Source organism: Amia ocellicauda, chromosome 12 (genome assembly GCF_036373705.1).
Source record: "Amia ocellicauda isolate fAmiCal2 chromosome 12, fAmiCal2.hap1, whole genome shotgun sequence".
Classification (NCBI taxonomy): domain Eukaryota; kingdom Metazoa; phylum Chordata; class Actinopteri; order Amiiformes; family Amiidae; genus Amia; species Amia ocellicauda.
The window spans coordinates 20,661,753-20,685,257 of NC_089861.1; the positions used below are offsets into that span (position 1 = coordinate 20,661,753).

General features: G+C 42.7%; 21 non-coding genes across 21 annotated transcripts; 13 read left to right on the forward strand and 8 right to left on the reverse strand.

Moving 5' to 3' along the window:
- Nucleotides 1-11,245: 11,245 nt before the first annotated feature.
- trnam-cau (transfer RNA methionine (anticodon CAU)) lies at nt 11,246-11,317 on the reverse strand. The gene has a single exon. It is a non-coding gene; the product is annotated as a tRNA-Met (tRNA).
- A 248-nt stretch (nt 11,318-11,565) lies between these two features.
- trnak-cuu (transfer RNA lysine (anticodon CUU)) lies at nt 11,566-11,638 on the forward strand. Its single transcript has one exon. It is a non-coding gene; the product is annotated as a tRNA-Lys (tRNA).
- Nucleotides 11,639-12,057: 419 nt separating this feature from the next.
- On the reverse strand, nt 12,058-12,129 carry trnam-cau (transfer RNA methionine (anticodon CAU)). Its single transcript has one exon. It is a non-coding gene; the product is annotated as a tRNA-Met (tRNA).
- A 248-nt stretch (nt 12,130-12,377) lies between these two features.
- Nucleotides 12,378-12,450, forward strand: trnak-cuu (transfer RNA lysine (anticodon CUU)). Its single transcript has one exon. It is a non-coding gene; the product is annotated as a tRNA-Lys (tRNA).
- Nucleotides 12,451-13,200: 750 nt separating this feature from the next.
- On the forward strand, nt 13,201-13,273 carry trnak-cuu (transfer RNA lysine (anticodon CUU)). The gene has a single exon. It is a non-coding gene; the product is annotated as a tRNA-Lys (tRNA).
- An 873-nt stretch (nt 13,274-14,146) lies between these two features.
- trnam-cau (transfer RNA methionine (anticodon CAU)) lies at nt 14,147-14,218 on the reverse strand. The gene has a single exon. It is a non-coding gene; the product is annotated as a tRNA-Met (tRNA).
- Nucleotides 14,219-14,466: 248 nt separating this feature from the next.
- Nucleotides 14,467-14,539, forward strand: trnak-cuu (transfer RNA lysine (anticodon CUU)). The gene has a single exon. It is a non-coding gene; the product is annotated as a tRNA-Lys (tRNA).
- Nucleotides 14,540-14,958: 419 nt separating this feature from the next.
- trnam-cau (transfer RNA methionine (anticodon CAU)) lies at nt 14,959-15,030 on the reverse strand. Its single transcript has one exon. It is a non-coding gene; the product is annotated as a tRNA-Met (tRNA).
- A 248-nt stretch (nt 15,031-15,278) lies between these two features.
- trnak-cuu (transfer RNA lysine (anticodon CUU)) lies at nt 15,279-15,351 on the forward strand. The gene has a single exon. It is a non-coding gene; the product is annotated as a tRNA-Lys (tRNA).
- Nucleotides 15,352-16,101: 750 nt separating this feature from the next.
- trnak-cuu (transfer RNA lysine (anticodon CUU)) lies at nt 16,102-16,174 on the forward strand. Its single transcript has one exon. It is a non-coding gene; the product is annotated as a tRNA-Lys (tRNA).
- Nucleotides 16,175-17,047: 873 nt separating this feature from the next.
- trnam-cau (transfer RNA methionine (anticodon CAU)) lies at nt 17,048-17,119 on the reverse strand. Its single transcript has one exon. It is a non-coding gene; the product is annotated as a tRNA-Met (tRNA).
- A 259-nt stretch (nt 17,120-17,378) lies between these two features.
- Nucleotides 17,379-17,451, forward strand: trnak-cuu (transfer RNA lysine (anticodon CUU)). Its single transcript has one exon. It is a non-coding gene; the product is annotated as a tRNA-Lys (tRNA).
- A 750-nt stretch (nt 17,452-18,201) lies between these two features.
- trnak-cuu (transfer RNA lysine (anticodon CUU)) lies at nt 18,202-18,274 on the forward strand. The gene has a single exon. It is a non-coding gene; the product is annotated as a tRNA-Lys (tRNA).
- Nucleotides 18,275-18,693: 419 nt separating this feature from the next.
- On the reverse strand, nt 18,694-18,765 carry trnam-cau (transfer RNA methionine (anticodon CAU)). Its single transcript has one exon. It is a non-coding gene; the product is annotated as a tRNA-Met (tRNA).
- A 248-nt stretch (nt 18,766-19,013) lies between these two features.
- On the forward strand, nt 19,014-19,086 carry trnak-cuu (transfer RNA lysine (anticodon CUU)). The gene has a single exon. It is a non-coding gene; the product is annotated as a tRNA-Lys (tRNA).
- A 750-nt stretch (nt 19,087-19,836) lies between these two features.
- On the forward strand, nt 19,837-19,909 carry trnak-cuu (transfer RNA lysine (anticodon CUU)). Its single transcript has one exon. It is a non-coding gene; the product is annotated as a tRNA-Lys (tRNA).
- A 419-nt stretch (nt 19,910-20,328) lies between these two features.
- On the reverse strand, nt 20,329-20,400 carry trnam-cau (transfer RNA methionine (anticodon CAU)). The gene has a single exon. It is a non-coding gene; the product is annotated as a tRNA-Met (tRNA).
- A 259-nt stretch (nt 20,401-20,659) lies between these two features.
- trnak-cuu (transfer RNA lysine (anticodon CUU)) lies at nt 20,660-20,732 on the forward strand. Its single transcript has one exon. It is a non-coding gene; the product is annotated as a tRNA-Lys (tRNA).
- Nucleotides 20,733-21,482: 750 nt separating this feature from the next.
- On the forward strand, nt 21,483-21,555 carry trnak-cuu (transfer RNA lysine (anticodon CUU)). The gene has a single exon. It is a non-coding gene; the product is annotated as a tRNA-Lys (tRNA).
- An 873-nt stretch (nt 21,556-22,428) lies between these two features.
- On the reverse strand, nt 22,429-22,500 carry trnam-cau (transfer RNA methionine (anticodon CAU)). Its single transcript has one exon. It is a non-coding gene; the product is annotated as a tRNA-Met (tRNA).
- Nucleotides 22,501-22,759: 259 nt separating this feature from the next.
- Nucleotides 22,760-22,832, forward strand: trnak-cuu (transfer RNA lysine (anticodon CUU)). The gene has a single exon. It is a non-coding gene; the product is annotated as a tRNA-Lys (tRNA).
- Nucleotides 22,833-23,505: the final 673 nt, after the last annotated feature.

The window sequence follows — 23,505 nt, forward strand, 5'->3', positions numbered from 1 at the left end:
TCAGTAATGTTCAGACTGTACAATGCACTAGTTAGAGCTAAGAGAGGCACTTTCAGAGAGTTTGGAACTGGACAAAGAGAATGACTGTTCCATGGTGTTATGAAGCTATACAAGGCTGCTGGACGCAGCAGTGGTCTCAGCACACGTGTAAAAGAGTTATTTGGTAAGGACAAATGATGGATGAGAGCCTGGATACTGCTCAGTCACATAGCCTTTGGATAGTACAAAGTTAAGGACATCTACTGGAAGATGTAATGACCATTTTTTTTGTCGGTGTTTTTTTTTTCGGTCATCAGATAATTTCATTTTGATTCTTTAAAGCTGTTTTTTATATTTGTAAATGAGTGGAAGTTACTTTTCATTTGAGATTGAACTTTACCTCCAGCACCTTACCTCCATTTTGTCAAAGGTACAGTACAATATCAGAGACTTTAGTTCTTTAAAAAACAGACCTAAAACCTTCCTTTATCATTATAAACCTGAAAGATGTGTTACCAAAGTTATATTTGTAGGTCATGGTATTTTTTACAGTTTAGAATAAATAGGTTGAAAGTTGAGCACAAGGTTCAGGATTGGTCAGGTTTTTGAGCAGCTATTTGAAAGAAGCAACAGTAAGGGTAAGTGTTACGGAAGTCTGACACTTAATACATAAAACTTAAACACACAGTGATATAAGTATATTATTACCTTATCAGCTCCAATTATTACAAATGTAATTATTTTTATTAACCCAGCCAATAATGTAAGAACTTATTACATTTTGGGCAAAAAGTTATTACGTTATTGGTTCAGAAATTGTATTACATTATTGGTAAATTATTACATTATTGACATTTATTACATTAAGAACGGAAAATGTATTACATTAATGGTAGTTATTACATTATTGGCTGTTACACACCCTTTACCATGGAGCATTGAGATTTATTTTAAACTGCAAAGCACTTACACACCATTGCACTTCATATGCTGGGGTTGGCTGGTCTTCCCGCAGACTCCATCACTGGTATATTTTTATTTATAAAGCCATTATGGGTTTGCTACCTTCTTATTTATGCTTTAAAAGTCCATTCACAGGACATTATTTTGCTAACTGTACCAAATGTTAAAATGGATTTTGGAAATAGGGCTTTCATGTACTCTTCCCCATCAGCTTGGAACATCTTAAAAAATAGATTTAAATTGGAAAAACTTGTAAATCACTGATGAGGGATTTTGAGGCTGATTCCTTGACTTGTCAATGTTTTTAATTTTGCTGTTTCTATGATGGCTGTGATTTATTTTTGTTTTTCCTATTATTAGAGTACTTGCATTTGTTATATTGTATTTTGTCATAACGACTTCCTGCTGCCTATCTTGGTCAGGACCAGGGAATAAAATTAACACCCGCCACCTTCCAAATGCGGGTAGATTTAGCCAGTGGTGGGTAAATCTGTCAATTTTACCAGCCACTTTGTCGGGAAGCCAATAAGTGTTCAAGTTCACATCTTTTGGGATGTCAAGAAACACAGCTGACACTAACAGAAACACAGCTGCACTGCTTTTGCATCATGAGTCAATGTTAAACTCTGGAGTAGCCGCCTTTTGTTCTGGAAAGCTCAGGCAGTTTTTGTGGTCTTTTAGAGGGGTAGAGAGTTGGGTAGAGAAAGGGAGAGGGGGGATAGAGATTAGTTGATTCAAATCTCACAAAGCTTACTTTTTAAGCATCAATGGCAGATTTTTATTTATAAATATAAGCATCTCCGCATTTTTGGCAAACAGCTTGTTCCTCTTCTCCTCTACAATATTCCCCGCTGTGCTAAAAAGTCACTCACTATCTACACTACACACTGCACAGAGGTAGGCTTCTGCTGCTTGTGCGAGAGCGGGAAAATGTCTTTTATTGTCCTGCCAAAAAACAAGTGGGTGGTCCGCTCCATGAGATAACTGGCCTCTGGTAGAGATTCATCTGTGATGATACTGTGCTGCTGATGTCACCGCCACCATGTTCCCCAACTCAGCATACATAGCATACAAGGAGCCAGCTCATGGTACTTTCTCTGGGGGCTCGGAGCCACTCGCTGCCAAACTCACCTCACCATTCTGCTGCTCCAGTCCAGAGGTCAGGACATCAGAAAGCAGCCCACGTATCTGGAGCTTGAGTGCGTCGGGGAAATATCTGTCTTTATACCTTTTAATTAAAAAATATGAATGAATTATTATTTTTTTAAATCAGAATCACAAATACTTTATTGACCCCAAGGGGAAATTGAATTAAGTTACAATTGCTCCATTCTAGAAAATAAATACGTAACAGCATAGAGAAATTATAAGAAAAAAATAGACAATAAGAAATGTTCTATTATTTAATGCATTTCGTAGGTTTTGCTTGGCTCGTTTTGTCATAGTCTTGGCCTCATAACATACTGCAAATTTGCATTTTTATTCTGTAGTCTTATTATTAACTCTTCTTCCAAATGCTTATTTTTACAGCAAATGTAGCTGAATTAGAAGAAAATGCCAGCCAACCTACTGCCTACACAAAATAATAGAACAACACTGTATTCATTTCAGGCTGAAGTTTTCAGCAATAGCTCATTTTATCAATCATTTAGGCCAAGCTAGATATTTTTGCAATATGAATTGGGGAGCCTACTAGAGTTGTCAATAATATAGATTTTTCAATTCGTATATCGATTCTGAATTGAAACATTTTCAATACTCATTTGACTGCTTTCTCGCCTCCTCTTTAATTCACTCTGACAGCAACAGTTGGACACACACACACACACTTGTTCTAATTTCTTATTATTTCTAAATTTATTTGTGACTAATTCCAATAGTGGAGTCATATGCAACTAATTAAGAGTTATTTGTGGTGGCTGTAGGCTATTTAAAACAGGTTTCAGGATACAATACTCATCTCCATTGGCACAGTGTTTAAGGAACAATGCTGTGAATCAGGTGTTCTGAATTTGAATCCTGAAATGTGCTGTAATTTATTTTATTTTAAAAATTATATATAATATATATATATATATATATATATATATATATATATATTCCTGAAGTTAAACAAGATCGAACAATTATAAGTCAATTAATAGGACTTTTATACAGCTTCTCTTTTCAATAACATGGTACAGGGAACAATAACGTCTTGTAAATGTTTGACAATGCAAGGAAAATGAACTCACTGATATCCAGTTAAGAGTGGATCATTAATCAAATTCAGCCAAACTAAATGTAAGAAATGTAATAATAATAACAATAGGACATCCAAATGTGCACTGAATTTAATAACAACACAACAAGTAAAATAAACAAATCATCCCTTTGTGCAGTGTAAGTTACATATTTTCAAAAGATAAAAACAAGCTTACTTATGGAAATCCAAAGGCTATGGCAAGTACACAGCACTAGGTGCTACAGACCTGAGTTGGACACACAGCAGCAGTAATGTACATACTATTATGTTTGATTCTGTGATGACCTACATACATACAGACAGCTATGGGTATTGGGGGTAATATTTATTACTACTATGTCCACAATATTGTGTTTGTAGTGCAATACTATGTGTATGCCCTGTCAGGACAATGGCATAGAGGTGTGCACCACTATATTACCGAGGAGGTCTGCATTCAGGATGTGTCCAGTTCCAAGTGCACTGCACAGTGTGAGCTGATGCCAGATGTGAATTCTGATTAGATGTGTGTGTGTATATGTGTACAAATAACAGAATGTGAAACATGGCACTCGCCTCTGTCCAGCACACTGCCGTCATTCATCCACCTGTAGAGTCCTGCTCCTTTAATGCTGTGGCTTATTAACATATGGTAATGACTCTGTAATTGGAAAAATGAGATGCAAATGTTCCGGGCTGACATTATACATGTGCATAGCACAATTGACTTGCGTGAATTGCGTGAAAGCCTTAATTTGACTGAATATACCCATTTCTGTGCGATATTAGCACACATCCAATAACTGAGTAAAACTGTATTCAAACAGTGGGGATAATAGTACACTGTGGAGTGGAGCAAGCGGGTTTGCGAGGCACAAACAGGCTTGCGGGACACAGGAAAACAATGCTATTTTCCAATGTTGCGCAAAGATCTGCACCATTGAATAGCTCTCCTATTTTCTTGCGCGGCACTCATTTTGCATGGAAATTGTGGGATGTTTGAATATCAAGCCCTATATGTTTAAATACATTAATAAATATATGAATCAATTTCAGTATTTATTTTCATTTATTCAATATTTATGTATGCATGTATGTATTGAGCCATAATTCTTTAGCTATATGTTCAATTTTGCATGTACATTTTTCTAATGTTTTTCCCAAACAATAATAAGACTCTCTAAAAGGTTATTTTAATGTAATCTAAAAAAATGTTTTATATTCTCATATTCTATAAGCATAAAAAGAACATCAGCTTAAAAAGGCTTTTCATGACATAATTTGAATAATTTTATATATACATATATAATTATACAATTCCATTTTAAATTATCTATTTGGATTATTAAATTCAGATATATGTCTAGTGGAGCAATAAATTTTACTGAAGATTTTCAGACTCATTAAATTGCAGCTGCAGAGTTTCTTTATTTATTATTATTATTATTATTATTATTAATAATAATTATTATAATAATTATTATTTATTTATTGTCTCCTAAGGTCCTTTATGGCATCTTCCATGATTTTATTTTTAATTCTTTAATTTTAATTCTGCTCTAAATGTTTCTATTGCCATAGAAGCAGTAGGAGAGATTGATTCCTTAATAAGTAATGATTTCTTATTTTTTATTTCTGAACAACGGTTTCCCAAAAAATAAGTAATGGGCTCATCCTTATTTCTTATTTTTGAAAAAAAAAAAAAAAAAAAAGTAATGGTTTCTTATGTTTTCTGTTTCCCAGTTATCTATTTTATTACTTATTTTTACATTTCTTTGTAGGTTACTTTTTCAGTTTCATGTATAAAATAAAACATGTATTTCTTTCCGTTTAAATTTTATTCAAGAAATAAGTAATGGTTACTTATTCCTTATTTCAGTTTGCCTGTTTTTCATTAAATAAGTAATGGTTACTTATTTTGTATATCCCTTTCTGAATTTATGGGCTTATAGGACAACAGTATTACATATACATCGATTACAGGCAAACTGAAAAAGTAGCCAACAAGGAAAAGTACATTTATAAATAAGTGTCTATTTATTTATTTATTTATTTATTCTTTACTCTGTGTATTTATTTTTAAATTTGGTATGGATTATCCTCCATACACGCTGGGTGTAAAACTGGAAAATGCCATCACTTCGTCAATATGTGGATTTTTTAAATTGTGAAGATACTCCAGAGGAATTATCCCTCGATTCTGATGTAATTGATTAAATTGAATACAGTCAGTCTGACACAGATGACAGAAACACTGATTAATGATTATGTATTCATTATAGTGATCACTGACTAAACCTTAACTTTGCTGATTATTTACCCCCTGCTAAATGATTAAATCATATGACCTATACACTGTACAACTTTTTTTTAATTGGTCAAATTAAATTAGATTGTTATACAATTGATAAGAAAACTCTTTTTATTATTTGTTCACAGTTGGACTTGTTTTCAGCAAGTTCTGCTGTGCACCTATATTGCATTAGATCACAGAAGTCTAAATCTAAATTATATTGTAATATACTGATAGTTTGGATTTCTAAAAGTAGGTAAAATGATTAATAGATTAGCAAGCAATTTATTTAAAGATTTAAACAAATATAGATAGAAGACAGTAAAGTTTCAATTTTGAAAGGTGCTCTTTTACATTTTGCTTTAGATTGTATGTAAAAGATAAGTCTTGCTTATTATAATATTTTCATAAAAATATTTAATTAGTACATAGAATCTGTTATAATTTTGACTAAAATATATAATTGTATTATGGCTGTACACGTTTACAAAATAAAATCAGTCACACTTTATAATAAGGTCCCCGTACACTCTAAGACACAGGTCGTCAATAGGCGGCCCGCGGGCCAAATCCAGACCGCCAGACGCTTTTGACTGGACCGTGAGAATAATTTTAATTAACTTTTTATCTATCTATATATATATATATATATATATATATACTGTATATATATATATTAATGTAATGATACGGAGGTTTGTTGCACTCAGTGCTTGTTATAGTGTGGAACCTAGTCGCAGCAATTCCTGGTTATTAGCCAATATGATGTGATGTATTAATATGGGCTGTCCTATATAGAGCCAGTGTTCAGTTAGTAGCGAGTTGATTGCTCGCAGATTCCCGGTTGAGCGGCACATTGTACTCATCAAAAACACAAAACAATAACAGGTATTCGGTTTTCCTGATTTCTAAAAATAAGCAGCTAAAATGTGCATTGTTTGTCGTGTGGACAGATGTCAACCTCGCCTCTAAAATATGAAAGTGCACACACATGACCCCCGGTGCCATAGCTTGTGTTTACCTAGAAACTCCTACGTCAGCAGTGGAAGCTGATTTCCAATGCAGACGCGTATTTCCAGCAGTGACACATCGAGAATTGTGCATCCTCACCCATTTCAATTACAGAGACCCACCAAAACAGATCTGTGATTGAGAAGCAACAGAAACCATGGGCCAGATTAAATCAAAACTTTGACCCACCTGCTAATAGAAAACTACACAACTGTACTCAGTTGCGGCTTCATTTTTAGTAAGATGCCACTTTCTTCTAATCATAAATGTAACCGCTAATATGGATAGTTGTGTAGTTTTCTAATAGCGGGTGAGCCAAAGTTGTGATTTAATCTGGCCCCATGTCTAGTTTGCATATATAGTGTGTTTTTCGCTGGTGATATGTGGTTGTGAAGCAAAGACATGTTTGAGTCCAAATCTGCCTGATTTCATGGAGATTTTGAGTTTAGTTTTTTGACTTCGAAAAGACTCAATCATGCATTTCAGGTCTCCAGTTGTCAAAATCTTATGGGGGAGCACCCCCAGACCCCCCACTCTGAATTACTCAATACACCCTGCCCTCATTTTTCAACACTAATTTTGTGCAGTGCACAGTGGGACAAAGGGGATTGGTAAAAAACTTGAATTTAATAAGACACAAACAGCTTGAAAGTGTATGTTTATCTATATGACTACAATAATCTTTAACAAATTTAAATGTAAGTGGTCTGAAACCGTTTTAATACTAATATATACAAGTATTTAAACATTTTATTTGTGTAGTTTGTTGAATGCACTAAATATAAGCGATGGGGTATATTACTAATTCACAGAATTGTGTGTGTTGGAAAGGGTAATTTGAAGTTGTGACATCCCCCCCCCACCCCATGTCTGGACCTTGACTATACCTTAACCAAGAAATTTGGACCCTGACACAAAAATTATTGACTACCCCTGCTCTAAGAAGTAAAGGTTCTAATAAGAACCTTTTAGGGTTCTTGGGGTTGATACTGTGGAGGAACCCTTAAAGGTTCTTATTAGAACCTTTTTGCAAACAAGGATCCTTAAAGAACCTTATGGTTCTATTTGGAACTTTTTTGTTTTCTTATAAACATTCACATAAATTTACTCACAGCTGGGTTTTTTCTTGATCAATATATCTCACACATATAATGATAGCTTTTATTTGGAGAACTTTGTGTGCAGTGTATTGAAATGTGCTGAGAAAAGTGCAGTCAGCAAAACAATATTGGGGCTTCTCCTTCTCTAACAATACAGATGCATAGTTATACCAAATTATTCAAATTATTGGCTTTTCAATTATTAATTAATATCACAGATTTTTAGAAGCCCGTTGTCGGTAGTTTAAAACACAACTTATAATTCTAATTAGCCTTTACATTTAGTTAAATCAACATCAGTAAAACATTATTTAAAATATATATTTTTATTTCAAATAGATCAAAATAGTGTAGTATTGTACATAACTCTATTATAATCATAAAATTGCATTTACAAATAAATACAGGCAAGTAAAACAATGTTTGATGCTGGTAGCCTTTAAAAAAAAACAATACATATATGCAACAAGTTAAACGATGTTTAATGCTGGTAGTATTTAAAAAAAAAAATCCATGCATGCAATTAAAACCATTTTGATGCTGGTAGCCTTTAAAAAACGATAAATACATGCAACAAGTAAAACAATGTTTGATGCTGGTAGTATTTTAAAAAACAACAATGAATAAATTCAATTAAAACCATTTTAATGCAGCCTTTATAAAAACATATGCAACAAGTAAAACTATGTTTGATGCTGGTAGTATTTGAATAAACAACAATAAATACATTAAAGTAAAACCATTTTGATGCTGGTAGCCTTTAAAAAACTATAAATACATGCAACTAGTAAAACAATGTTTGATGCTGGTAGCCTTTAAAAAAACAATACACATATGCAACAAGTAAAACGATGTTTAATGCTGGTAGTATTTTTAAAAAAATGTATGCATTCAATTAAAACCATTTTAATGCAGCCTTTAAAAAAACATATGCAACAAGTAAAACAATGTTTGATGCTGGTAGTATTTAAAAAACAACAATCCATGCATAGTATTAAAAACATTTTGATGCTGGTAACAAACATTTGATGAATTATATTTTTTCTGTGTATAATACTTAAGTATATAGACAATAAATATGGTACATAAACACGTCTGGTACACATCTAACACCTTGCCAATCTATGCCAAAAGAAAGTGTATTAAATATACTATACTAGGTGGAGATTTCTGACCTTTCTGAATGCCTAGAATGAATTTCACAATGAATAGGAGGGTATTTTTTACTCTTTGTGGATATTTTATATTGTAAACAAAATAGGAGGCAAAAAGGTAACCGAATCCTTGGGGGAGGTCCTCGGGTTCCTCAACAAGCAAATGTTGTCCATCCATTATGAGACACATTTCTGCATCCAGCTGGAAGGGATTTTAATGACTGGTGTTGTAGCTATAGGATCCTTCAGTAAAACATACAAAATTACTTGATCTGTGTTTAAAAAACAAAATGAATCTGTGTGGAAACTTTTTCATATTTTCATATTCACAATAACTTTTACCTACAGGTACACATTTTCAGTGCAGTTTCCAGTCACTCCAGCTTTTATCACGTTTGGGTATTCAGTGTGTCTCAGGCAGATTAAATAATGGCTAGCTCTATATTCTGACTCAAACCTTATTTGAGGAACTATGATTTGAAAATAAAAATGCGTGCATATTCTCACTAATAAGATTATGATAATAATAATAATAATAATAATAATAATAATAATAATAATAATAATAATAGTCATAAATAAAAAAAACATGTTTACCTTGTTATCACATAAAGGAGTTCTGTCTCCTCTTTCAACAGATGGGGAAGAAGCAATGTAGCAGCTGTTAGTTTAAGACAAATAAAATAAATATGCACAAATAAACATTTATATAAAAGCCATCATTTTTGGAAAGATTACATGATGGCTTGCCAACCATATCAGCCAATCAGAGTGCTGGAACTAAATGTAAATTATTAACTTGCAAAAAGGCTGCAAAAGTTGTGTACTTAGCTAGCTTTATTAATATAAAGAAATATAAGATTGTGCAGCAGAATATGCTACTTGTTTGGATGTACCTCTGTGTGTTTCATCCACTTCACTTTGTCTTGCTGCATCATACAGATCAAGGAGATTCTTGCCCGTCTCTTTCCTTTTGCATTCTTTCATCTGTAGTGAGCTGCACTGATAGACAATAAATGTCCACTGGAACATTTTATCACCAACTGTGAATTTAAATTTAAATAAAATTGTTCATCAGCTTTTTACTCATTGATATGGGTTACAAACCTTTGGTTGTTTTGTCTTCCTAATTCAAGTATCTTCATAATTATTTATTTTGCTTCCTTCTACTTTCTTCCCAAACCTTTCGCTCATTGTCAGGACTTCTGTCTCATGAACTAACGGTTTTCTTTCTTTTTTTAATTTGTTTCGTAGTATAGTTGCCAGGATTCCTGAAAGGGGAGGTGGGGATCACAATTGCTTTTTGAAATATGTGCAGAGGTCTCCATTTCTAATTCAGAACTGATGACACATTGTTACTTACATAGCCATTTCCTGTGCGGTCTCCAAGAAATGGGCATCTTCTTATTAAAGCACTGCAATCAGCTGTGTTTTGTTTGTTGGAAGGATACCTGAAACAAAGTGAAAGAAAAACAAGACAAATACTATGGATGAAATCCAACAACTTACCTTTTAGCATAATATATTTTCTAATATTTTTCTTAGTAGACACCCTAATGCAGGGAATTATAACATTTACATGACATTAACCATTTATGCTGTTTTACTGGAGTAACCCCATCATACGAAAGTAATAAACACACTTATTATAGAGAAACATATGCATAATTTAGTAAAACAACCATGTCCTTATTACAAGGTTTAAAACTCACTGATTTTCACATAATTAAAATTACTATTAATATTAATATGTGCTGTAGTATGTCTATACAGTAAACCATCCAATAAGATTCAAGTTCATACTTAATTGTATTGTTATACATACTAAGTGTATTTAATCATGTTGTCAAAGAGGACCTGAATGATCTGTGACTTCCCAAAACAGCAATGAGATCCTCAGACTTTTCATCAATTTTCTATTTGAGAACCACAGGAAACTCTGGCAAGCGGTACACAATGGGCCATATTTTGCTATTACGAGAAGCGCCCATTGATTCCTCCCTAATGAAAAGAACAAAATTAAGAAATTAATTCAAGTCATTTTGGTAATAGGAAAACATATGATATGTAGGCTATAGGAAGAATATAAATTAATATACATTTGATAAAAATATATGTAAGGATGTGTCTTCTGAATCATTAAGATGCTTTATTGTTGATGTGAGTGGCACTGCCTTGCTTTCTAATGCAGTGAGCAATTTAATGTTGTCAGTTGAGACCAACGACTGTCAATGCTAGCTTCTCCCAGAGCTGTGATTTGCCTCGTCCTAGCCTTTCGCAAAGGCACGAGTTTGCAGGCTACATTGACATTCACAAATGTTGAAAGACAGAAATACAGATAGATAGGGATAGATGGATGGATGGATGGATGGATAAATATTCCTTCAGTCAGCGTGAGAAGCCTTTTACGATTGCTTAGAAAACGAACTTGCTGCTGCAGTTTTTCAAGTCCTCAAGTGCAGGTGAGGTCTCTGAGAGCATATGGCTTTCTGTTACGCAACGCAAAGGAATCTAAAAGTCATAGCAGAGAATGGTTTCGATCCATCGACCTCTGGGTTATGGGCCCAGCACGCTTCCACTGCGCCACTCTGCTCACTTGCGGGAGCTGGCCTTCACGCAAAAGTGCCAATGATGTGCTCACGTCGAGCAGGCGCTCGTAGTTCAGCATGAACTGCAGCCTGTAACCCTCCCAAGAACTCTTTGGACCAGAATAGACGATTTGAGCCGAAGCCTCCGGATGGTGAATGCAGGCACGGAAGTCGGAAAGTATCGGACGCCCGTGCGTCCGTATTTCCCCTTGCAGACTCCGGCGGGCTGTCTTGCCCTGCGGCCCTCCCAGTGGCCCGGCTAGCTCAGTCGGTAGAGCATGAGACTCTTAATCTCAGGGTCGTGGGTTCGAGCCCCACGTTGGGCGCCTCCTTCTGCTTGTTGCCTTTCTTTATGGTAAGGAAGTGTAGAGTGGCGAAGGGGACGGTAAAAGCCTGCTGGTTCAGGAAGCAGGCTGATGTGTGCACTTGTTGTCAGTTGAGACCAACGACTGTCAATGCTAGCTTCACCCAGAGCTGTGATTTGCCTCGTCCTAGCCTTTCGCAAAGGCACGAGTTTGCAGGCTACATTGACATTCACAAATGTTGAAAGACAGAAATACAGATAGATAGGGATAGATAGATAGATGGATGGATGGATAAATATTCCTTCAGTCAGCGTGAGAAGCCTTTTACGATTGCTTAGAAAACGAACTTGCTGCTGCAGTTTTTCAAGTCCTCAAGTGCAGGTGAGGTCTCTGAGAGCATATGGCTTTCTGTTACGCAACGCAAAGGAATCTAAAAGTCATAGCAGAGAATGGTTTCGATCCATCGACCTCTGGGTTATGGGCCCAGCACGCTTCCACTGCGCCACTCTGCTCACTTGCGGGAGCTGGCCTTCACGCAAAAGTGCCAATGATGTGCTCACGTCGAGCAGGCGCTCGTAGTTCAGCATGAACTGCAGCCTGTAACCCTCCCAAGAACTCTTTGGACCAGAATAGATGATTTGAGCCGAAGCCTCCGGATGGTGAATGCAGGCACGGAAGTCGGAAAGTATCGGACGCCCGTGCGTCCGTATTTCCCCTTGCAGACTCCGGCGGGCTGTCTTGCCCTGCGGCCCTCCCAGTGGCCCGGCTAGCTCAGTCGGTAGAGCATGAGACTCTTAATCTCAGGGTCGTGGGTTCGAGCCCCACGTTGGGCGCCTCCTTCTGCTTGTTGCCTTTCTTTATGGTAAGGAAGTGTAGAGTGGCGAAGGGGACGGTAAAAGCCTGCTGGTTCAGGAAGCAGGCTGATGTGTGCACTTGTTGTCAGTTGAGACCAACGACTGTCAATGCTAGCTTCACCCAGAGCTGTGATTTGCCTCGTCCTAGCCTTTCGCAAAGGCACGAGTTTGCAGGCTACATTGACATTCACAAATGTTGAAAGACAGAAATACAGATAGATAGGGATAGATAGATAGATGGATGGATGGATAAATATTCCTTCAGTCAGCGTGAGAAGCCTTTTACGATTGCTTAGAAAACGAACTTGCTGCTGCAGTTTTTCAAGTCCTCAAGTGCAGGTGAGGTCTCTGAGAGCATATGGCTTTCTGTTACGCAACGCAAAGGAATCTAAAAGTCATAGCAGAGAATGGTTTCGATCCATCGACCTCTGGGTTATGGGTCCAGCACGCTTCCACTGCGCCACTCTGCTCACTTGCGGGAGCTGGCCTTCACGCAAAAGTGCCAATGATGTGCTCACGTCGAGCAGGCGCTCGTAGTTCAGCATGAACTGCAGCCTGTAACCCTCCCAAGAACTCTTTGGACCAGAATAGACGATTTGAGCCGAAGCCTCCGGATGGTGAATGCAGGCACGGAAGTCGGAAAGTATCGGACGCCCGTGCGTCCGTCAAGTGGCCGCATTTCCCCTTGCAGACTCCGGCGGGTTGTCTTGCTCTGCGGCCCCCCCAGTGGCCCGGCTAGCTCAGTCGGTAGAGCATGAGACTCTTAATCTCAGGGTCGTGGGTTCGAGCCCCACGTTGGGCGCCTCCTTCTGCTTGTTGCCTTTCTTTATGGTAAGGAAGTGTAGAGTGGCGAAGGGGACGGTAAAAGCCTGCTGGTTCAGGAAGCAGGCTGATGTGTGCACTTGTTGTCAGTTGAGACCAACGACTGTCAATGCTAGCTTCACCCAGAGCTGTGATTTGCCTCGTCCTAGCCTTTCGCAAAGGCACGAGTTTGCAGGCTACATTGACATTCACAAATGTTGAAAGACAGAAATACAGATAGATAGGGATAGATAGATAGATGGATGGATGGATAAATATTCCTTCAGTCAGCGTGAGAAGCCTTTTACGATTGCTTAGAAAACGAACTTGCTGCTGCAGTTTTTCAAGTCCTCAAGTGCAGGTGAGGTCTCTGAGAGCATATGGCTTTCTGTTACGCAACGCAAAGGAATCTAAAAGTCATAGCAGAGAATGGTTTCGATCCATCGACCTCTGGGTTATGGGTTGCTTGTTGCCTTTCTTTATGGTAAGGAAGTGTAGAGTGGTGAAGGGGACGGTAAAAGCCTGCTGGTTCAGGAAGCAGGCTGATGTGTGCACTTGTTGTCAGTTGAGACCAACGACTGTCAATGCTAGCTTCACCCAGAGCTGTGATTTGCCTCGTCCTAGCCTTTCGCAAAGGCACGAGTTTGCAGGCTACATTGACATTCACAAATGTTGAAAGACAGAAATACAGATAGATAGGGATAGATAGATAGATGGATGGATGGATAAATATTCCTTCAGTCAGCGTGAGAAGCCTTTTACGATTGCTTAGAAAACGAACTTGCTGCTGCAGTTTTTCAAGTCCTCAAGTGCAGGTGAGGTCTCTGAGAGCATATGGCTTTCTGTTACGCAACGCAAAGGAATCTAAAAGTCATAGCAGAGAATGGTTTCGATCCATCGACCTCTGGGTTATGGGCCCAGCACGCTTCCACTGCGCCACTCTGCTCACTTGCGGGAGCTGGCCTTCACGCAAAAGTGCCAATGATGTGCTCACGTCGAGCAGGCGCTCGTAGTTCAGCATGAACTGCAGCCTGTAACCCTCCCAAGAACTCTTTGGACCAGAATAGACGATTTGAGCCGAAGCCTCCGGATGGTGAATGCAGGCACGGAAGTCGGAAAGTATCGGACGCCCGTGCGTCCGTATTTCCCCTTGCAGACTCCGGCGGGCTGTCTTGCCCTGCGGCCCTCCCAGTGGCCCGGCTAGCTCAGTCGGTAGAGCATGAGACTCTTAATCTCAGGGTCGTGGGTTCGAGCCCCACGTTGGGCGCCTCCTTCTGCTTGTTGCCTTTCTTTATGGTAAGGAAGTGTAGAGTGGCGAAGGGGACGGTAAAAGCCTGCTGGTTCAGGAAGCAGGCTGATGTGTGCACTTGTTGTCAGTTGAGACCAACGACTGTCAATGCTAGCTTCACCCAGAGCTGTGATTTGCCTCGTCCTAGCCTTTCGCAAAGGCACGAGTTTGCAGGCTACATTGACATTCACAAATGTTGAAAGACAGAAATACAGATAGATAGGGATAGATAGATAGATGGATGGATGGATAAATATTCCTTCAGTCAGCGTGAGAAGCCTTTTACGATTGCTTAGAAAACGAACTTGCTGCTGCAGTTTTTCAAGTCCTCAAGTGCAGGTGAGGTCTCTGAGAGCATATGGCTTTCTGTTACGCAACGCAAAGGAATCTAAAAGTCATAGCAGAGAATGGTTTCGATCCATCGACCTCTGGGTTATGGGCCCAGCACGCTTCCACTGCGCCACTCTGCTCACTTGCGGGAGCTGGCCTTCACGCAAAAGTGCCAATGATGTGCTCACGTCGAGCAGGCGCTCGTAGTTCAGCATGAACTGCAGCCTGTAACCCTCCCAAGAACTCTTTGGACCAGAATAGATGATTTGAGCCGAAGCCTCCGGATGGTGAATGCAGGCACGGAAGTCGGAAAGTATCGGACGCCCGTGCGTCCGTATTTCCCCTTGCAGACTCCGGCGGGCTGTCTTGCCCTGCGGCCCTCCCAGTGGCCCGGCTAGCTCAGTCGGTAGAGCATGAGACTCTTAATCTCAGGGTCGTGGGTTCGAGCCCCACGTTGGGCGCCTCCTTCTGCTTGTTGCCTTTCTTTATGGTAAGGAAGTGTAGAGTGGCGAAGGGGACGGTAAAAGCCTGCTGGTTCAGGAAGCAGGCTGATGTGTGCACTTGTTGTCAGTTGAGACCAACGACTGTCAATGCTAGCTTCACCCAGAGCTGTGATTTGCCTCGTCCTAGCCTTTCGCAAAGGCACGAGTTTGCAGGCTACATTGACATTCACAAATGTTGAAAGACAGAAATACAGATAGATAGGGATAGATAGATAGATGGATGGATGGATAAATATTCCTTCAGTCAGCGTGAGAAGCCTTTTACGATTGCTTAGAAAACGAACTTGCTGCTGCAGTTTTTCAAGTCCTCAAGTGCAGGTGAGGTCTCTGAGAGCATATGGCTTTCTGTTACGCAACGCAAAGGAATCTAAAAGTCATAGCAGAGAATGGTTTCGATCCATCGACCTCTGGGTTATGGGTCCAGCACGCTTCCACTGCGCCACTCTGCTCACTTGCGGGAGCTGGCCTTCACGCAAAAGTGCCAATGATGTGCTCACGTCGAGCAGGCGCTCGTAGTTCAGCATGAACTGCAGCCTGTAACCCTCCCAAGAACTCTTTGGACCAGAATAGACGATTTGAGCCGAAGCCTCCGGATGGTGAATGCAGGCACGGAAGTCGGAAAGTATCGGACGCCCGTGCGTCCGTCAAGTGGCCGCATTTCCCCTTGCAGACTCCGGCGGGTTGTCTTGCTCTGCGGCCCCCCCAGTGGCCCGGCTAGCTCAGTCGGTAGAGCATGAGACTCTTAATCTCAGGGTCGTGGGTTCGAGCCCCACGTTGGGCGCCTCCTTCTGCTTGTTGCCTTTCTTTATGGTAAGGAAGTGTAGAGTGGCGAAGGGGACGGTAAAAGCCTGCTGGTTCAGGAAGCAGGCTGATGTGTGCACTTGTTGTCAGTTGAGACCAACGACTGTCAATGCTAGCTTCACCCAGAGCTGTGATTTGCCTCGTCCTAGCCTTTCGCAAAGGCACGAGTTTGCAGGCTACATTGACATTCACAAATGTTGAAAGACAGAAATACAGATAGATAGGGATAGATAGATAGATGGATGGATGGATAAATATTCCTTCAGTCAGCGTGAGAAGCCTTTTACGATTGCTTAGAAAACGAACTTGCTGCTGCAGTTTTTCAAGTCCTCAAGTGCAGGTGAGGTCTCTGAGAGCATATGGCTTTCTGTTACGCAACGCAAAGGAATCTAAAAGTCATAGCAGAGAATGGTTTCGATCCATCGACCTCTGGGTTATGGGTTGCTTGTTGCCTTTCTTTATGGTAAGGAAGTGTAGAGTGGTGAAGGGGACGGTAAAAGCCTGCTGGTTCAGGAAGCAGGCTGATGTGTGCACTTGTTGTCAGTTGAGACCAACGACTGTCAATGCTAGCTTCACCCAGAGCTGTGATTTGCCTCGTCCTAGCCTTTCGCAAAGGCACGAGTTTGCAGGCTACATTGACATTCACAAATGTTGAAAGACAGAAATACAGATAGATAGGGATAGATAGATAGATGGATGGATGGATAAATATTCCTTCAGTCAGCGTGAGAAGCCTTTTACGATTGCTTAGAAAACGAACTTGCTGCTGCAGTTTTTCAAGTCCTCAAGTGCAGGTGAGGTCTCTGAGAGCATATGGCTTTCTGTTACGCAACGCAAAGGAATCTAAAAGTCATAGCAGAGAATGGTTTCGATCCATCGACCTCTGGGTTATGGGCCCAGCACGCTTCCGCTGCGCCACTCTGCTCACTTGTGGGAGCTGGCCTTCACGCAAAAGTGCCAATGATGTGCTCACGTCGAGCAGGCGCTCGTAGTTCGGCATGAACTGCAGCCTGTAACCCTCCCAAGAACTCTTTGGACCAGAATAGACGATTTGAGCCGAAGCCTCCGGATGGTGAATGCAGGCACGGAAGTCGGAAAGTATCGGACGCCCGTGCGTCCGTCAAGTGGCCGCATTTCCCCTTGCAGACTCCGGCGGGTTGTCTTGCTCTGCGGCCCCCCCAGTGGCCCGGCTAGCTCAGTCGGTAGAGCATGAGACTCTTAATCTCAGGGTCGTGGGTTCGAGCCCCACGTTGGGCGCCTCCTTCTGCTTGTTGCCTTTCTTTATGGTAAGGAAGTGTAGAGTGGCGAAGGGGACGGTAAAAGCCTGCTGGTTCAGGAAGCAGGCTGATGTGTGCACTTGTTGTCAGTTGAGACCAACGACTGTCAATGCTAGCTTCACCCAGAGCTGTGATTTGCCTCGTCCTAGCCTTTCGCAAAGGCACGAGTTTGCAGGCTACATTGACATTCACAAATGTTGAAAGACAGAAATACAGATAGATAGGGATAGATAGATAGATGGATGGATGGATAAATATTCCTTCAGTCAGCGTGAGAAGCCTTTTACGATTGCTTAGAAAACGAACTTGCTGCTGCAGTTTTTCAAGTCCTCAAGTGCAGGTGAGGTCTCTGAGAGCATATGGCTTTCTGTTACGCAACGCAAAGGAATCTAAAAGTCATAGCAGAGAATGGTTTCGATCCATCGACCTCTGGGTTATGGGTCCAGCACGCTTCCACTGCGCCACTCTGCTCACTTGCGGGAGCTGGCCTTCACGCAAAAGTGCCAATGATGTGCTCACGTCGAGCAGGCGCTCGTAGTTCAGCATGAACTGCAGCCTGTAACCCTCCCAAGAACTCTTTGGACCAGAATAGACGATTTGAGCCGAAGCCTCCGGATGGTGAATGCAGGCACGGAAGTCGGAAAGTATCGGACGCCCGTGCGTCCGTCAAGTGGCCGCATTTCCCCTTGCAGACTCCGGCGGGTTGTCTTGCTCTGCGGCCCCCCCAGTGGCCCGGCTAGCTCAGTCGGTAGAGCATGAGACTCTTAATCTCAGGGTCGTGGGTTCGAGCCCCACGTTGGGCGCCTCCTTCTGCTTGTTGCCTTTCTTTATGGTAAGGAAGTGTAGAGTGGCGAAGGGGACGGTAAAAGCCTGCTGGTTCAGGAAGCAGGCTGATGTGTGCACTTGTTGTCAGTTGAGACCAACGACTGTCAATGCTAGCTTCACCCAGAGCTGTGATTTGCCTCGTCCTAGCCTTTCGCAAAGGCACGAGTTTGCAGGCTACATTGACATTCACAAATGTTGAAAGACAGAAATACAGATAGATAGGGATAGATAGATAGATGGATGGATGGATAAATATTCCTTCAGTCAGCGTGAGAAGCCTTTTACGATTGCTTAGAAAACGAACTTGCTGCTGCAGTTTTTCAAGTCCTCAAGTGCAGGTGAGGTCTCTGAGAGCATATGGCTTTCTGTTACGCAACGCAAAGGAATCTAAAAGTCATAGCAGAGAATGGTTTCGATCCATCGACCTCTGGGTTATGGGCCCAGCACGCTTCCGCTGCGCCACTCTGCTCACTTGCGGGAGCTGGCCTTCACGCAAAAGTGCCAATGATGTGCTCACGTCGAGCAGGCGCTCGTAGTTCAGCATGAACTGCAGCCTGTAACCCTCCCAAGAACTCTTTGGACCAGAATAGATGATTTGAGCCGAAGCCTCCGGATGGTGAATGCAGGCACGGAAGTCGGAAAGTATCGGACGCCCGTGCGTCCGTATTTCCCCTTGCAGACTCCGGCGGGCTGTCTTGCCCTGCGGCCCTCCCAGTGGCCCGGCTAGCTCAGTCGGTAGAGCATGAGACTCTTAATCTCAGGGTCGTGGGTTCGAGCCCCACGTTGGGCGCCTCCTTCTGCTTGTTGCCTTTCTTTATGGTAAGGAAGTGTAGAGTGGCGAAGGGGACGGTAAAAGCCTGCTGGTTCAGGAAGCAGGCTGATGTGTGCACTTGTTGTCAGTTGAGACCAACGACTGTCAATGCTAGCTTCACCCAGAGCTGTGATTTGCCTCGTCCTAGCCTTTCGCAAAGGCACGAGTTTGCAGGCTACATTGACATTCACAAATGTTGAAAGACAGAAATACAGATAGATAGGGATAGATAGATAGATGGATGGATGGATAAATATTCCTTCAGTCAGCGTGAGAAGCCTTTTACGATTGCTTAGAAAACGAACTTGCTGCTGCAGTTTTTCAAGTCCTCAAGTGCAGGTGAGGTCTCTGAGAGCATATGGCTTTCTGTTACGCAACGCAAAGGAATCTAAAAGTCATAGCAGAGAATGGTTTCGATCCATCGACCTCTGGGTTATGGGTCCAGCACGCTTCCACTGCGCCACTCTGCTCACTTGCGGGAGCTGGCCTTCACGCAAAAGTGCCAATGATGTGCTCACGTCGAGCAGGCGCTCGTAGTTCAGCATGAACTGCAGCCTGTAACCCTCCCAAGAACTCTTTGGACCAGAATAGACGATTTGAGCCGAAGCCTCCGGATGGTGAATGCAGGCACGGAAGTCGGAAAGTATCGGACGCCCGTGCGTCCGTCAAGTGGCCGCATTTCCCCTTGCAGACTCCGGCGGGTTGTCTTGCTCTGCGGCCCCCCCAGTGGCCCGGCTAGCTCAGTCGGTAGAGCATGAGACTCTTAATCTCAGGGTCGTGGGTTCGAGCCCCACGTTGGGCGCCTCCTTCTGCTTGTTGCCTTTCTTTATGGTAAGGAAGTGTAGAGTGGCGAAGGGGACGGTAAAAGCCTGCTGGTTCAGGAAGCAGGCTGATGTGTGCACTTGTTGTCAGTTGAGACCAACGACTGTCAATGCTAGCTTCACCCAGAGCTGTGATTTGCCTCGTCCTAGCCTTTCGCAAAGGCACGAGTTTGCAGGCTACATTGACATTCACAAATGTTGAAAGACAGAAATACAGATAGATAGGGATAGATAGATAGATGGATGGATGGATAAATATTCCTTCAGTCAGCGTGAGAAGCCTTTTACGATTGCTTAGAAAACGAACTTGCTGCTGCAGTTTTTCAAGTCCTCAAGTGCAGGTGAGGTCTCTGAGAGCATATGGCTTTCTGTTACGCAACGCAAAGGAATCTAAAAGTCATAGCAGAGAATGGTTTCGATCCATCGACCTCTGGGTTATGGGCCCAGCACGCTTCCGCTGCGCCACTCTGCTCACTTGTGGGAGCTGGCCTTCACGCAAAAGTGCCAATGATGTGCTCACGTCGAGCAGGCGCTCGTAGTTCGGCATGAACTGCAGCCTGTAACCCTCCCAAGAACTCTTTGGACCAGAATAGACGATTTGAGCCGAAGCCTCCGGATGGTGAATGCAGGCACGGAAGTCGGAAAGTATCGGACGCCCGTGCGTCCGTCAAGTGGCCGCATTTCCCCTTGCAGACTCCGGCGGGTTGTCTTGCTCTGCGGCCCCCCCAGTGGCCCGGCTAGCTCAGTCGGTAGAGCATGAGACTCTTAATCTCAGGGTCGTGGGTTCGAGCCCCACGTTGGGCGCCTCCTTCTGCTTGTTGCCTTTCTTTATGGTAAGGAAGTGTAGAGTGGCGAAGGGGACGGTAAAAGCCTGCTGGTTCAGGAAGCAGGCTGATGTGTGCACTTGTTGTCAGTTGAGACCAACGACTGTCAATGCTAGCTTCACCCAGAGCTGTGATTTGCCTCGTCCTAGCCTTTCGCAAAGGCACGAGTTTGCAGGCTACATTGACATTCACAAATGTTGAAAGACAGAAATACAGATAGATAGGGATAGATAGATAGATGGATGGATGGATAAATATTCCTTCAGTCAGCGTGAGAAGCCTTTTACGATTGCTTAGAAAACGAACTTGCTGCTGCAGTTTTTCAAGTCCTCAAGTGCAGGTGAGGTCTCTGAGAGCATATGGCTTTCTGTTACGCAACGCAAAGGAATCTAAAAGTCATAGCAGAGAATGGTTTCGATCCATCGACCTCTGGGTTATGGGTCCAGCACGCTTCCACTGCGCCACTCTGCTCACTTGCGGGAGCTGGCCTTCACGCAAAAGTGCCAATGATGTGCTCACGTCGAGCAGGCGCTCGTAGTTCAGCATGAACTGCAGCCTGTAACCCTCCCAAGAACTCTTTGGACCAGAATAGACGATTTGAGCCGAAGCCTCCGGATGGTGAATGCAGGCACGGAAGTCGGAAAGTATCGGACGCCCGTGCGTCCGTCAAGTGGCCGCATTTCCCCTTGCAGACTCCGGCGGGTTGTCTTGCTCTGCGGCCCCCCCAGTGGCCCGGCTAGCTCAGTCGGTAGAGCATGAGACTCTTAATCTCAGGGTCGTGGGTTCGAGCCCCACGTTGGGCGCCTCCTTCTGCTTGTTGCCTTTCTTTATGGTAAGGAAGTGTAGAGTGGCGAAGGGGACGGTAAAAGCCTGCTGGTTCAGGAAGCAGGCTGATGTGTGCACTTGTTGTCAGTTGAGACCAACGACTGTCAATGCTAGCTTCACCCAGAGCTGTGATTTGCCTCGTCCTAGCCTTTCGCAAAGGCACGAGTTTGCAGGCTACATTGACATTCACAAATGTTGAAAGACAGAAATACAGATAGATAGGGATAGATAGATAGATGGATGGATGGATAAATATTCCTTCAGTCAGCGTGAGAAGCCTTTTACGATTGCTTAGAAAACGAACTTGCTGCTGCAGTTTTTCAAGTCCTCAAGTGCAGGTGAGGTCTCTGAGAGCATATGGCTTTCTGTTACGCAACGCAAAGGAATCTAAAAGTCATAGCAGAGAATGGTTTCGATCCATCGACCTCTGGGTTATGGGTTGCTTGTTGCCTTTCTTTATGGTAAGGAAGTGTAGAGTGGTGAAGGGGACGGTAAAAGCCTGCTGGTTCAGGAAGCAGGCTGATGTGTGCACTTGTTGTCAGTTGAGACCAACGACTGTCAATGCTAGCTTCACCCAGAGCTGTGATTTGCCTCGTCCTAGCCTTTCGCAAAGGCACGAGTTTGCAGGCTACATTGACATTCACAAATGTTGAAAGACAGAAATACAGATAGATAGGGATAGATAGATAGATGGATGGATGGATAAATATTCCTTCAGTCAGCGTGAGAAGCCTTTTACGATTGCTTAGAAAACGAACTTGCTGCTGCAGTTTTTCAAGTCCTCAAGTGCAGGTGAGGTCTCTGAGAGCATATGGCTTTCTGTTACGCAACGCAAAGGAATCTAAAAGTCATAGCAGAGAATGGTTTCGATCCATCGACCTCTGGGTTATGGGCCCAGCACGCTTCCGCTGCGCCACTCTGCTCACTTGTGGGAGCTGGCCTTCACGCAAAAGTGCCAATGATGTGCTCACGTCGAGCAGGCGCTCGTAGTTCGGCATGAACTGCAGCCTGTAACCCTCCCAAGAACTCTTTGGACCAGAATAGACGATTTGAGCCGAAGCCTCCGGATGGTGAATGCAGGCACGGAAGTCGGAAAGTATCGGACGCCCGTGCGTCCGTCAAGTGGCCGCATTTCCCCTTGCAGACTCCGGCGGGTTGTCTTGCTCTGCGGCCCCCCCAGTGGCCCGGCTAGCTCAGTCGGTAGAGCATGAGACTCTTAATCTCAGGGTCGTGGGTTCGAGCCCCACGTTGGGCGCCTCCTTCTGCTTGTTGCCTTTCTTTATGGTAAGGAAGTGTAGAGTGGCGAAGGGGACGGTAAAAGCCTGCTGGTTCAGGAAGCAGGCTGATGTGTGCACTTGTTGTCAGTTGAGACCAACGACTGTCAATGCTAGCTTCTCCCAGAGCTGTGATTTGCCTCGTCCTAGCCTTTCGCAAGGGCACGAGTTTGCAGGCTACAGTGACATTCACAAATGTTGAAAGACAGAAATACAGATAGATAGGGATAGATAGATAGATGGATGGATGGATGGATAAATATTCCTTCAGTCAGCGTGAGAAGCCTTTTACGATTGCTTAGAAAACGAACTGGCTGCTGCAGTTTTTCAAGTCCTCAAGTGCAGGTGAGGTCTCTGAGAGCATATGGCTTTCTGTTACGCAACGCAAAGGAATCTAAAAGTCATAGCAGAGAATGGTTTCGATCCATCGACCTCTGGGTTATGGGTTGCTTGTTGCCTTTCTTTATGGTAAGGAAGTGTAGAGTGGCGAAGGGGACGGTAAAAGCCTGCTGGTTCAGGAAGCAGGCTGATGTGTGCACTTGTTGTCAGTTGAGACCAACGACTGTCAATGCTAGCTTCTCCCAGAGCTGTGATTTGCCTCGTCCTAGCCTTTCGCAAGGGCACGAGTTTGCAGGCTACAGTGACATTCACAAA